This window comes from Cydia amplana, chromosome 10, assembly GCF_948474715.1.
Source record: "Cydia amplana chromosome 10, ilCydAmpl1.1, whole genome shotgun sequence".
In the NCBI taxonomy this organism is placed as follows: Eukaryota; Metazoa; Arthropoda; class Insecta; order Lepidoptera; family Tortricidae; genus Cydia; species Cydia amplana.
This window is the reverse complement of record NC_086078.1, coordinates 6,816,198-6,830,713: the sequence shown is the minus strand read 5'-3', so window position 1 is coordinate 6,830,713 and position 14,516 is coordinate 6,816,198. Positions and strand designations below refer to the sequence as shown.

The window sequence follows — 14,516 nt, the reverse complement described above, 5'->3', positions numbered from 1 at the left end:
TAAAATCAAAACTTAGAAGTTTAATAAATTAACAAATATGACATTTTTACACAAATAAATGTAGGTAACTACAGGGATTCGAACCCGGGACCATCGACTTTGTCAAGATGATAAAATAATGGTATAAGAAAAATTATTATAAAATAGTTTACATTTACGGATACGTTGAACTTGACGTGTATACACGTCATGCCCCTGGAGGGCCTGGAGGCACGGCTTTTCGTGAGCGTGTACGAGCGTCCTTGGCAGTCAAGGAGTTAAGGGCCGTTACTTTACCTGATAAAGTTGAACACGTATTCAGATTCGTTCTGCTTTTATGCTTACCTGTAATAAAAAAATACCATAATAAAAACTAATTCATATTATATCGCCTAAAATAGTGATAGGTAAGTAACTTATAACTGATCAAGTAATCAATAATCATCTGAATTCCATAGACACCTCAATAACCCACTAATACCTAGTAGGTAAATCCATCGAAGTTCAACCATAGTACACTCAGTAGAATACTAAATTTTTAAGGAATTATGAATAATGGCAGGGTGAAGAAATATCAAGAATTATGACCTAGCATTAAAGAAATTAAATTCAACAGCGTAGACTTACGCGGTTGAGGATGACCCGCTGGTACTAAGTTTAGTGGGTACTGTACTACAGTTATTGCATAGATAAGCGTAGAATTTACTTATTATAACGTACTCTTACTACAAAACGTCCTCATTCATAAGCTACATCTCACAACAAAGAGCTTTTAATACAACAAGCAAACTAAAACCTAATTCTAATTTGAATGACACAAATGGACGGACGTTATTGTCCAAAATGCAAATGGCTTAGAGATATTATTTTCATTTCCATATAGCAACGAAAGAGCGCTCCAGAAACGTATTCAGTATTCCATTTTCAAATATGTGCCGCATAATTTTGAATAAGGAAATGGAACTCAAACAAACACAAAGACCTGCTTGAATGTCTTGTGAGTGCCTACACGCGTTGTCTATGACAAATACGCTCCCGTCGTTGAATTACTAAGAATACGCGAAAGACAAAAGAGATACATATTCTGTATCATATTTGAAAGAAGGCACTTTTCCTTCATATTGAAAGCTTAATACGTGACAGACATAATTTAGATGAATTTGGATTCATAGCGGGATTCTAGAGATATTTGACAGCGGGGAACTGGGGTTGATTTGCGAGATTTATCGCAGGCTGCCAACATAAAGAAAAAGGTAATTAGCAGATGTTTTACAAACTTTGCGTTGATGAGATCTTACACATTTCAAATTAGGTAATTAAGAAAATATTTATCTTATAAGTTAATTAAAAGTCTCGACAAGCTCTAAATAATAAAAAAACATTGGTACATTCAAGGGTTCTTTGACATATAGTTTTAATAATTATTGTGAATATAAATTTTTCTTACAAAGATATTATAAACCAAGCCGTGTCTACCAAGGATTTGACAAATTAGTTATTGAGTAATGGATACTTTTTAAATTATATTTCTAGACTGAAATGTATACAAAATTGAGACGCGTGTTCATCTTTATTCGAAGAGCGGCTATTCATTTTCGAGACTTGCGCAAAAAAATATTTAAAAGGCCTTTCTTTCCCGCTCAGCCAGTGACAATTCCATACATTCGATAACCGTAAGCTCACTCATTCATACTCCGCTCGTATAGCAAGATAAATTGTCCCAGTACACAAATAAACGCGGTCGAGAGAAAAAGGAACAAAACCCTCACGTATACGTACGTACGCATCTTTGAGGATAGCCATAGTAATTTATTATATTCAGCTCGCTCCGATCCATTGACTTTTGTGGTCGTTCAGAGACCTCCCTTTTGTCACCACGTCAAGAGGTCTAAAAGGCCGTATAATATGAATTAATAAGCACAAAGAATCGTCTCTAAACGTTTTATTTGTTAGTTCAGGAGAATTCGAATAGTTTTGATTTTATTGTAGAAATTATCTGCCTACACTAACAATGTTGGTCGCCGGAACAAATTTTGGAGACTAGCGTGCGCGAGGTCGTGCTTGTGGGATGAACGCGAGCCAAAGATTAAACACGAAGTTGAGAGTTCACCTGAGAGACCCACATTAGCGCCTTTTGAGCGTCGGCGTCTAGTCAGCGCTATGGAAAATGGCGTCGCTGCATAGTTGCGCCAACGTTGCGTCGAACAGCAGCCATAGATGTTTACGCCGACGCTCGGGAGAAACTAGTGTGGGGTGGCCCTAATAGTTATTTGTACAACAAGAGATCAAAGTATGATATTTCTTCGAGTGCTTATTTAGAATCTTGAGCGTAGTAAGGGACTCAAAAGCGCACGAGATGTAAATAACTTTGATCTCGTGTAGTTCACAAAACTTTTCACCTCAGCAGTGAGAACATATTAGAGAACCCGAAAAATGTATTTCTTCTTCATTACTTACCTCTATTCACTCATGTTTTCTTAAGATATACCAACAATTAAGTTTTCACCTCAGCAGCTCGAACAAGGGTACTTTGCTACTTAAAACAGTGAGCAAAGTTGCATTTTGCTCATTTTTTCTCACTCAGTGAGCAAAATGCGATTTTTCTCACTGTTTTTAAGTAGCAAAGTACCCTTGTTCGAGCTGCTGAGGTGAAAAAGTTAATTTGAACAATATTTTTGTCATTTATTATTTAAGCAATGGAATACGAGAACAAAGTGTATACGTTAAGTGCTTACAAAGATATACGATAATAGAACAGTAAAATGGTTACCTAGCAACTTTGATAGCGAATTAAATATTATAGAAAAAAGGAAGCAAACGATACCTCGCCGGTACCTACCCACCTACCTACCTACCTACCTACTAACCTACCGGTTCAGTTTTAAATTTACTTTATATATCATATCGCACTTATCGACTTTACGAAAAGCGCTGGTGGCCTAGCGGTAAGAGCGTGCGACTTGCAATCCGGAGGTCGCGGGTTCAAACCCCGGCTCGTACCAATGAGTTTTTCGAAACTTATGTACGAAATATCATTTGATATTTACCAGTCGCTTTTCGGTGAAGGAAAACATCGTGAGGAAACCGGACTAATCCCAATAAGGCCTAGTTTCACCTCTGGGTTGGAAGGTCAGATGGCAGTCGCTTTCGTAAAAACTAGTGGCCACGCCAATACTTGGGATTAGTTGCCAAGCGGATCCCCCAGGCTCCCATGAGTCCCCAACGCGAGGAAGATGATGATGATCGCACTTATTGTAGGAAAATGTAATGAAGATATAATTAATAATAGGTACCTAATCAGTTTGCGAATTTGTGATACAGTTGTTATAAATAGAATAAATGAAGCCGAGCATTGGTTGATTGTTATATTCGATAAATAACTTTAGTTGTATTCATATAGTATTGTTTGTAAACTCCTAAACAAACACAGGCTTTTTCATTGTTATTTCATTTGATGTTTTCAGTTTAGTAATTGTATTACTTACTCCAGTTTATCATTCAGATAGCTATAAATTGTTCTCTTAATTTATACGAATCCTTTAGGTTGTACTTTATGTAATTCTTGGTTTTATCGTCCCTATTTCTAAACCCTTCTATTTAAAATTCTCTCAGAGGCTGTAAGCATGTAGGCATTGATTCAAGGCATCTGTTTTTTATACACTGTGTTGACTGTAATGACTCGACTGGCTCAGAGATGAAAGGGTCGCCGAAGATCGCTTCGAGACGTAATGGTGAAGGTTATCGAACTAACTTGTTGTTTCCGATAAATTCTATGCAGTTATCACATACAGATTATGTGTGAGTATAAATAATGGTTGCAGTTACATAAAATATGATACAGCTTTTTATCTACCTACGTTTTTATTTTCACTGATACAGAGAGATAACCTATGTTATAACGTTATATTATCTAGGTCAGAGTTTATAAGTTTCGTATTTAACTGGTTTCATAGTCACGAGTAATATGTAGTTAGTTATTCTTACTTATTGTTAGGAAACTCGCCTCGTGGCGAAGAGACCTGTTAAAAGCCAGAGGCTAGGAAACTTTGGTTGAATAATGAAAATTCTATCGTGTTCGTACACTTAATTGTATTGCCTTTGCCTCTTACACACACATGCACCTGGAGCGGCATTCTGACTTCAAAGTTTGTTATGATCGCTCACCGCGAGTTGTCTAGAAGCCACCTCGCTTGCAATTATTGTTGAGTGCGAGATGCACTGCGAGTTGTGTCAAAGTCAAAATATCAAAATGTTAACACACTTTAAAATCTGAGTATCGCCCCTGTACTATCACACAGGTATGCAAAGCTACAACAGTTAATAGATTGGCATAGCACTGTGTTCGAATTTAACAACCGTGTTCTATTTTTCGTTTTATGTTTGCTCAAGTTCAATATGTAGCTAAGCAGTCAATGTCAGTGGTGAAAAGCCTTTAATTAATTTATACGTTTGTATACGTGCTCTACGAGTCCCTACCTACAATTTATGTATAATCACTATATATGTACTGAAATAAATTACGGGGTCTTTGGTGGATTTTATTTTAACTATTTAAGACTAATTAACTTATAACTTTATACTAAAAGTTTGCTAATATTATCTACTAAGAGTAGGTTATAATATACAATATCATCCCAAAATAACAGAAGTATAAGTAAATCTAAAAAAAGTAAGATTAATGTTTACATATGTCGCCTTTGCTCTTACTGTATACTCATGCATATAAATTTGATTTCGGGGGGGGGTCATGTATCTTTATATCTCCCTTAGGTCGCATTGTCCGATTGACTAGTCCGATCAATCGGAATACGAATATTTTTTTTTCCTGTTGGCTCGATTGATCGGACTATATGAACTTCTCAAATCCTGTCAGTCCTACTATCGGAGTAATGGGATTTTAAAAGTTCGTCTAGTTCGATCGATCGAACCACGAGGTTGTTTTTTCTTCCTGTTGGATCGATTGATCGGACATAACCGTAGACTTGATATTTTGCTAAGTCCGGATGACACATAAAGGTTATCTAATCTTAACTCATTACTAGACACTGGCATTTGATAAACTTTTCTATATTTTATTTGATGCGATGTCAGTTCATAATATCAACATCTGATCAATGTCAATTTATTGAACCGGACGGACGGAAGATGGAGGAAATAATAGATCACAACAAAATTGTATTCTTACGCCGTAAAGGTGGTTGCGTACTACTGAATAAAGGGCATCAATACCATAAAAATAAAACGTATAAAAAAGGGCCGTCAGTATGGACATTCTGTAATAAAAAAACACAAAAACCATAACCTACCGGTCGGACAAACAGGAAAAATAATAAAAATTGTGTGATCGGATTAAGAGGATTTTTCAAGCTCTCGTGGCTCGATCGATCGAACTAGACGAACTTTTAAAATCCCATTACTCCGATAGTAGGACTGACAGGATTTGAGAAGTTCTTATAGTCCGATCAATCGAGCCAACAGGAAAAAAAAATATTCGTATTCCGATTGATCGGACTAGTCAATCGGACCATGCGACCTAAGGGTTATATCTCTCCAGCTATATATTTTATACTCGTATGCCAAACTCTTCGTTCCCAAAATATCGTGGCCATTTTCATAAAAGTGCGGTGTACTGTGATGAGATAGAACGGCCGCTACCGGACATTGTTAAGGATGAGCAGAAAAATCCGGTAAATATTTATAAATCGCCGTATGCTGAAATAAAAATTCATACCAATATAAAATCAATACAATAAGAATATCAAGGCATCCCTCTTAAACACATGTAGCTGCGCTCAAGAGCGAGCGAGCGCAAGTAATGAATTTGGTTTCAATACCATTTTTGATGTAGGTAAATGTCGTTTCTAAAATAAGGCTGGAGTCGGTATCGTGGTTTCTTGTGTGGCTGAGCACTTTCTTACGTGACTGGTTTGAAATCCTTGCCTTTAGAAGGCTTTTACGAGCGATACCTTACTTTTGATCGTTGATAAATATAGCAGGTAAATAAAATTTAACTGGAACTGGAAACTGAACAATTTTATAGGAATCTATAAATAACATTCTTATTTCAGTTTTCTCCATTTATAGATACTACCTACGTAAGACAGAACATTTTAAGTGGCTCATAATATAAATGCGAATATAAAAATATGTATAATAAAAACGGCTCTGAAGGGCATAATATTCTAAGTCAGCAGCACCGATAATTGACCCCCCCCCCTCCCCCCTACATTAAAGTTTGTATGAAGGGGACTCGGCTATCTTTGCAGCTGACTATATACCCAGCCGCAAAATTGCATGACCACTTTATAAATGAATTCAAACAGTGTGTGAATGCAATTATATTATATAATTATATAATTTTTATAATTAAACGAAATTTTGTCATACAAAAAGACAGTAACTCCCACTCGCCTTCTCCTTAAATAACTCTCAACGCGTAACATTCTAGATATGTCTTGTCCACGTACTGTTATTACGTGATGGGGCGTAGGTACCTGTTCTATATTTGGGCCGTAGCTAGAGCCGCCTGGGGTCAGGTCGTGCTAGTCTCCATGTGACTGGAGGTACAGGTTCATGCTAGGCCGTAGATTTGTATCGTGTGGTTGATACAGGTGCTGTCTTTCGTAACACATAATTATTGTGAAACTAGCGACCCGTCCCGGTTTTGCACGGGTTAACAAATTATACATAAACCTTCCTCTTGAATCACTCTATCGATTTTAAAAAAACCGCATCAAAATCCGTTGCGTAGTTTTAAAGATCTAAGCATACACAGGGACAGACAGACAGCGGGAAGTGACTTTGTTTTATACTTTGTAGTGATTATTTAATTACCGATTTAATTTTTTTATAAAAAATTACATTTAGGTAGTCACACCTAGCTGTTATGGGTTAGTTGACTGGAGGTTTTTTTTGTACCTATTCACTTAATCGTTTCTAATTCTAGTATTGCGTGGAAAAACTTAAATAAATATACTGCCGTAAGTTTTAGTGAGACAGTTTATAAGTTAATAAGGAAATACCTAGAGCTCTACGTTCAATGCTGGCCCGCTTTCAAGTTCAAGGTGCTTAAGAATGACGTAATGGGTAATTACTTATAAAAATAACCTCGCAAAGGTCTTATAGTTTATTTAAAATACTTAATAGTAAAATATCAGATAAATTTAATAACTGCCAAGGTTCATTTCAAAACTTATAAGAGAAACCAATCAATACATATATATTTCAAAATCAATTTTGTTATACTTAATGGATTCGATAAGTAATTACGAGAATCGAATATTGTCATAATTAACATGAAACTAGGTTGCATTTTATGTAACGAATAATAACGATCCTAATCAACGTTAACATGTAATATACTCGTAAGAGTAACATGAATATTTATAGTGAATATTTCTGCTAACGACATTCCGACTCGTCTTCCAAAATACTAACTAGACTAGCTAGATTTCTGTTAGCAAGATTTCTGGGATAATTTGATTCGAACGAAATAATAGTTAGTCCAGCCTGCGTACCCAAGAATATGAAATAGGCCACTATTGCCATAGTTACAGGTTAGAAATTATGTACACAAACGGAATAACAAATTCATGTCAGACTTGACTAAATATACCGTGAATTTGATACCTATTTGTTTATGAGATCAGCCCGTTTCGTGAATATAAATTAATTTAGGTAACTTACTGCCAGGATATAATTTCACTTAGGGCTTTAAAATAAACCAAGTTTCGTAGTGTATGCCTAACCCAATGTACTATTTTATATAAATTACTTTATCATGTACCCTCTTCAACCATCCAACCCTTAGTTCAGGTCACCGTAAAACTTTTTCCTTTCGCCAGTAAATCAGTTTCCTATTTGTGCCTATGATAAAGTAATTAACTTATTAATCTTGCCGCAGTGCTTTTAGTTCCAACTTCCATATTTTCTGCCGCTATATCGATATCGTTTTTTTTATCGCTTCTAAGAGCTTCACAAAGTTATATTAAGGTTTAATTACTTTAAAATTTCCTAACGATACGTATCGTTGTAGATACATGGAATTATAAGCATAACTAGTGCAGTAAAGTTCCGTCCAAACCTCTTAGAATCGGCAACGTATTTTGAATTGTGTTTAAATATTGCAACTATCCCACCCACAAACTACTTTGAATTTTAATAAAAGGGTACCTAATTATTAATCATTCAGCTTTTGTTCATCTGAGTCTTGTTGGTGAAGGTGTTTCATTTATTATACATACATACTTAGATACTTAGTAATACGTTTTGCAGTGCAGTTTTAATTTTATTTATCGGGTTCGCTGTCCCCATACAAAATGATATGACAAAGTCACATGCACGTCCAAGTGTGCAAGTTTGAAGTTGTAAACCCATAGTAGTAGCACGGACTCCTGAATCTTCATGACCCCAAATTGCGGGCACCCGGACAGGGAACATGTTATTGAAACACACTGTTATAAAATCTATAATAAGCTGGGCAAATTTTAGGGAATTCCGTCTAAACTAAAATACATGTTTGAATACAGAAAATAGGAAAATCGCAGCGAAAATACGAGAGGACATCGTTATTCGTCGCAGTGTCTTTTTAATCCATACGTTTTTACAGTCAAAACAAGTAATGAAACCGTCAGATTTCCGAACACATTCCGACGTAACTAACGAAGCAAGATTTAATTAAAAACGTATCGTCGAACTAGCTGGATGACGGTAGACAATTTACGATGCCGCTAAAACAGAGCACCGGCAATAATTTACCTCATTTCTAATAAGAAAATTATGTAAATTAGACCGATTACAATAAATAGTTAGTAAATCAGACGAGCCGGCCTTTAAATGATGTCTGATGGTAATTTTATAAATACTTCCAAGTCTCTTCTCGTTATGTGTTAAAACTTCACTTGGAATAATATTTACAAGTGTTAAATAATTTTTTTTTTATTGGAGGGTTTCAATTTCAAGTGTTATAAATGAATTTAAAGGTACCACTTCAACCGAAACTATGTAACTCGATAAAGTTTGGAATTGAGAATCAAATCTTATTTGACATTGTTCACTCTCAGTCTCCAGTCAATTACTTATAGAATTTTTCGTATCAAAACGCGCTAAATCAAATATGTAAAAGTTAAAGTCAACGTTACTTATCTAATTGAATGTCAATTACTTACTTATCTCGTATGTTTTCTTTAAATGTACGACGGGCTGCAGTGTTATGGACATATTATAAATGAATTCATTTATATAGACGAGAGGATATGCAGTTTTGCGATTAAGTGTACAGGTGTTAAATAACGACACGGACCAAATGCCAGAAAATGTCAAAACAAAAACATTTGTATACAGTAGTTAAAAGAAAAGCTTGCGACAGACAAGTGTACACCGAAGCTAAATGAATATTATTATTATTTTACATTTTTGATTTTACTATATGAATAACAGATTAACATATTGGCATCATATAAATATTACATACCAAAATTTTACCAGAAACTCGAAGCTTGATTTTAGAGTGTAACGAATAGGTACGTATCATTTATAATGGTTATAATGAATTAAGATCGATTTAAGTCTCAATTGGATCTAACGCCGCTGCCATTTAAAACCAGGTGATTAATGTATCTGAACCTCTGCAAACTGGCTTCAGACACAAACACAAAAATTAAGTTGTGATAACGTATGTATAAATGACATCAAATTAATTGGGTACACGATTTATTGTAGAAACTCACATAAAAATGCAAATTTTATGTAAAACTAGTTACATTGTTTCGGCTTTTAAATTAGATTACCCTAGCCTACAGGTAATTTTATTTCACTAATGAAGATAAAAAGGTAACTGGTAAAGTGAAGTTTAATTTGAGAACTTTCGAAGAGATTTCTCGATCAACTGCTTTTTTAATATTTTAATCCTACTTAAGACTCAAGTGTTCTTGACACACAGCTTGGTAGGGCATAATTAAAAAAGTCTAAAGTACTCGCAAACTTTATAAGCAGCTTTAGTTTTTAAAACACTACTTATCGTTGAACCTTTGAAACTAAAAGCATCTGGCATACGATTTAATTACGGAACTCCGTGCACAATGGCGATTCATAATTTCACTTTCTTCGTAAGGGTTGGAACAAGGTGATATGTTTACAGCGGGCATAATGCTTGTAGAACACACGACGTAGTCAATATTCATGTAATAGTTAGATTACATTATTTAATTTAATTAAATATCACCACACATTGTGGGAACAAAAGGTAGCGATGTAAGAGTGTAAAAACGGCTAAACGCTTATTTTATCTAGTAAAGCCCTAGCCTATCTAGGATAAGGCTATTGATAGCCTATTTAAATAGATAGTTTTAAAGAACATCAGGTCATATCGTAAGCTGAACTTAAACATTATATTATAACAATAGCTTTAGAGCTTACGAAATTACGTTAGAGGTGAAATTGTTTCAATGGTCAAACATAAAAAAAACGTTTGTAGATGTGGTTATAAATTTTCAGCTGAACTGTAAGCGTGACATAAAAATTTCTATAAACCAGGCACATTTCTCGCACGCTATCGCCATCTTGATTTAGCAACGGTTGCTGGCGTACGCGCATTTGTTTGCATCCAGGTGTTGCGCTGACAAAACAATCGACCCTCCGCGCGAACGGGGCGGAGAGCCCATTCATAACGAAACTTATAAAATTCCATCGAAAAAAGCGTGAAAAAATCTCGAGAACTCACATCTCCTCTGTAATATGTTATAACATTAACTACTTAGCTGTCGAAAATAGGTGTGTTGTAATTTTGTTAATAAAAGTATTAAGTATCGGCTCCTTTATTTCTTGACGTCAGGAAACGCCCTCGAAAGCAAAGGTGCAAACGGAGGCTTCCGCTTATTAATTAAGTTTAAATGTTTTGTCTTTTTTATAAAAATATTTGCAATAATCTTGACTTCTAAACTCACGGATAAAATAATATTGTAATGCTGAGTATCATTCACATATTTTAATCTGGTAGTGAATTATTTTATGAATCTGGTATATCTTGCCGAGCTAAAGAAACCAACAATAACAGTGATGGGCAAAAAGTACTACACCTATCATAATACAGACCGATGGTCGACCTCTCGCATTGTATCATGTTTTCATAACCCTCAAGGACCGCCTTCAATACATCCATGGGATAGAAAATCCTCAACGCTTCGTCACACTTCAAAGCAAATAATTAGGTGTATATTTTACAATTTGCCAAAGATCTCCTTTGTGTTCTTTGTGTTGTAAGTGGATTTCTTTCCTACAAAGGGCAGGCCGCATGACAGTGCTACCTAAGTTATCGGTACGTGTGTGTAATGTTATTATACCGAGCCGCATCTGTCACAAAGGCCGTTGCGTCTGTAATTTTACAGTTTAATCAGCGTTAAATGCTCACAAAGTTACCGCGTTGAGCGCAAAAAATTGAAAGAAACGTGTCCTCAGCCGGTCGCCTCAAGAATTTGAGTTCATAAATCACTTCTGTCGATGACGTTCGCGTTCCCTCGTAGTCATCAAGACCAAGCAGTTTTTCGTGGCTTTGTTATTAGATACAAATTGGATGAAATCACAGGAACCGTGACATCAAATTTACTTAATTATCTTAGCGTAAGTGCTTTATAAATTTTTTTCCATAAAATTTCTTACTAAAAAATCAAAGAGAGTGAAATGTAAGTACGAAAAAGAATAAATAAATGAAGAGGCAATTTAGTAAGATTTTGATCTTCAAAGGCACTTCTTATGGAAATAATATTATAAGACGGCAAGACGTTCATTCAGTAGAACACAAAGAGATATGTCATCTATTATGTCTCATTCATCGTCCGCTGACCACTTAGCGTCGAGAGGAAATAATTTATTTAAAGCATACTCTGCCCTATCTTCAATGTATTCTAGCCACTTTGAGACGATGCCTCGTCCTTGCTTTGAATAGGGATGATGACACATGTTGAATTTTATAACAAAATCTAGTAAAATAGATAGCAAACGAGCAATTTATCACAATAATGTGGATATTAAAATAAAATATTGAAAAAATACAAAAATACAGGACCTGAAAGTTTCAAAATTTAAGTTTTTTTTTAACTTCCAAAAACGATAAAAATAAGGGTACCATTCGATTCCTTACATTTCATCCAAAAAAATATTGTATTGCAACTATATACATAAACGCAATATTTCACCGATAAAAACGCAATTTACTTGTTTTGTCCATACTACAAGATGGGCGATGACGTCACGGCCCCTAGCCGTTTTGTATAGGGCGTTTCGCGAGTGAAGTGCGACTGTCGGCCTTTGACTACAATTTCTGACTTTTGTGTTACTTTAATGCAATGGGTCCCATATAGACATTTGATCCTAATAACAAACCCGATCGATTGATACCATAAATGAAAATTAGTCATGTAGCCTATTGAGGAACATTGTTCTGGGCGAGCAAACTAAATAAGACTGGTGGTCTTATTTTTTACACTCATAATTGACTCGTTTTCTTTCGCTCTCGGATAACTATGAAGAATCAATTAACAATGGTGGTAGCTAAAATTAATTAGCAGACTTCCTCGGCTTAACAAAAACAGCAGATGCGGGAGCGGTACAAGCTGCGTTATTAGATGCTCAGTAATGTTTTTGCTTTTTATTTTTTCCTTGCTAACCGGCCGTACTAAAACACCATCTGTGAGCGGACACGATTCGGTGCAATACACACGGGTTTACGGTTAGTCGAATGACATAATCACACGTATGCTCCGTGCTCCCATACCTACAATTATGAAGTAAAAATCAAGTATGAAGCGCGCAGAAATTAATGCTGCTCGATCATGTCAAACGATTCTGATTTAAAGAGGCATTGACTTTTTGATATTATATTAAAATAAAGCCTAGCTATAGTTTACAAATGAAAATTACAAATTTATTTTAGGAACAATGCAGTTAAAAATTCTTACTCTTCTCATCTAATAATACTGTTGGTACTCCTAGTCCTATGGCTGGGTTTAAGGCTTTTAAACTATGACAAAATGGAGAATTATAATCATAATCATTTTATTCATAAAACCAGTTTACATGTCAAAATTCTATTTATAATTTTTTACATACATTATTAATTTTACGTAATACATATTACATTTATGTCCCCATGAGATTTTTAATAAATAGTTCCGAATTCACAAACTCATGTATACACCTACCTACTTGGTGATATCCTTACCTATAAAGTAAGTAGTTAGATCTCCGTGTCAGTGTGTCCAACTTTAACTTAATTATAACACTTGCCTATAGGGACTGGCCGAGATTGTGACTGTATAGAATGGGGAGATTTATTGCGAACTTGCCGGTTAGTAAGTGCGGCTCGACTTTTTGTTTCATTCCCTTCACGCTTAATCAGTGGATAATCTTGCACTAATGTGAATCCAGTTTCGGTTAACATTGATAACGTATTACGTTGTATGTTTACGATATAAACATGTACAGTTATTAGTACAATTAGCCAAATGCTGCAGTGGTAATTAATTGGGCAAAACAACTATAGCAAGTTGAATAATTAATTGCGAATTTGAAGTTAGGCCCCTGTCCAATAAATACAATTCAAATAAGATACACTTTTGCCTTAAATTTCGAGTCTAAAACAATTTATTATTCGTAAGGTTCTCATTTCCATCAATGTATAGCAGAATTGCGCAGAAACTTTTTACATGAGACCCGTTCATTTTATTTAGATCGAAATTAAAGTCTCAAATATGTTTAAAATGAACTCCATCCGACAACACTATTAAACTTAACTAGTTTAAAACATAATATTTAACAACGACGATAAAACAAAAAGTTACTTCTTTTTGACCTCAATTGGAATAAACTAGAAGCCAGGGCTTTAAATACCGTTAAAAAGTTGGTATCGTTACCACAAGGTGACAGATTTAACGTTAAGTTGTAACTAACGTTAGACCAGGTACCGTTAGTTATACTACTCTTTACCGGTAACAAAATGGTAACGTTAGCAGCTGTCAATTTGAGCTAACGTTAAGTCAAAGGTATCGATACACCATTGTTAACGTTAGTAGGTAACGTTAACAGCTGCTTATTTACCGTTTGATTAACTGATAGGTGCCATCATCGTTGACAATCGAGCGAATGTTCATTCACTCTCAAGCAGAGATGGGCAATTTTAATAACAAAACTTCCGTGAGACAAAGACATATTAAATGGAGATGGGCATTTCGTAATTGATTCCTGGTTCCACGATTACTCGAAATTACTTTGTAATCTGATTACCGATTCCCAGATTACTTTGTAATCTAACAATACCGAATTACTAATAGTGGAGTCAATATAAAGTTAAAGTTACATTAATTGCACAGTAAAATGTTTCTACACGGGTGAATTATATATCATATTGAATACCCGTCTGCGAATTAACAACTTGATATCTGTTCCCGTTTTTTAGAATTAACATTTTTTTTATTTTATATTTTATACTACCTAAACAGTAATTTCTAACTAGAATTTTTTTGAAGAATGGGCTATGAAGCTTA

The 14,516-nt window shown here is 35.0% G+C and overlaps 1 protein-coding gene across 1 annotated transcript in view; it reads right to left on the bottom strand.

Moving 5' to 3' along the window:
* The window catches only part of LOC134651311 (toll-like receptor 6), a 125,377-nt gene that overhangs the window by 54,094 nt on the left and 56,767 nt on the right, over positions 1–14,516 (bottom strand). The gene's annotated exons all lie outside the window — the stretch shown is intronic.